Source organism: Myotis davidii, unplaced genomic scaffold, assembly GCF_000327345.1.
Source record: "Myotis davidii unplaced genomic scaffold, ASM32734v1 scaffold935, whole genome shotgun sequence".
NCBI lineage: Eukaryota > Metazoa > Chordata > Mammalia > Chiroptera > Vespertilionidae > Myotis > Myotis davidii.
Window position 1 is genome coordinate 1,149,439 of NW_006286974.1, and position 1,288 is coordinate 1,150,726.

Here is a 1,288-nt window from a genome sequence, read left to right on the forward strand (position 1 = left end):
TGGGGCCAGAAAGAAGTTGGCACTGTAACAGTTGGCAACAATAACAAGGCAAAGACAGTTTATTGAGCCCTGTCATGTCCTGGGTATTTTCCTCACATGCACGCGTACCATCCTCACTACAGTTGTCTGAGGAGCACCTTGGCATTAACTCCATTTACAGGAGGGGAAACTGAGGCCCCGTGGCCTCTTCATAGAGAAGAGCATGTTCTTCCTACAGTTGTCCTGCCTGGATTGGGCTTGCCCCTGCTCGTACCAGGGAGGAAGTTGGCTAGGCCAAGGGTTGCATCTATTTGGTTTTCCTAACGTGTCTGGCACTTCACGAGTGCCCCATCCACCTGGACAACATTTCCTGAGGCTTAGCAAAGAATAGCACCCTGCCTGTGGTCGGTCGCACCGCCACTTAGCGTCAGGGCAAGAACCAGAACACTGGTGGATGACGTTCCAGGTTCTGGGTTCTTAGTCTCTCCTGTGGAAGTGAGCCAGCCCGAGGTGGGCGTGCAGCAGCGGGGCCAGTGCAGGTCAGCAGAGCAGAGAGAGTGGGCGCTGTGTAGGCGGAGAGCTGTGAGTCATCTGATTAGCTTGGTGTGGGGTTGGGGGAATGGTGAGGGGTGAGGCAGCCTCAGACCAATCCCATGGGCCCCGAGTGTCCAGCCAAAGACTTGGGGCCTGGTCCTGAGCCCGCTCCACTCTGGATTTCAGTTTCGCAGCAGCAGCTGTCCTGTGCCAGGTGCCAGGATTTGTGAAAGGCCTAGCGGGCTTGGCATGTGTCCCCTGACCTCATGGGCAAGCCTGTAGGGGAAGCAGGTGTCAGCTGATGCCTGCCTATGTGTACAGCACCTCTCAGGTGCTCCAGGGGTGCACTCTGAGGGCTCTCTAAGAGTCAGCCGTTTACCTCCCCACTGGCTAACTACGGAGGCCCCCTGCCCTGGGAGACACAGCGGCTCTCAGTTCGGGGTTCCAGGAGAGGTAGAGGGTGTCGGGAGCACTGAGCGCAGGTCCTGGCCTGTAATCCCAGAGCTGAGCCGAGGTTCAGTCCCCCACATGGGCCTGACTGAAGCCAGGGGACAGGCATGGGGCCCCTTCCCTGGCCAGGCCTGGTCCTTGCCACACGCTGGGCCAAGCTTTCTCTCTGCCTCCCTCAGTCTTGTTCTTTTCACAGTTCTTTGTCTCTCCTTCCCTCTGTTTCTCTTTTATTCTCTGTGTCCCTGTACTCTGTCCCTGTGTCTGTTTTTCTCTTTTTTCTGTTTCTCATCTCTGTCTCTTGATTCCTGTTCTCTCTCTCTCTCTC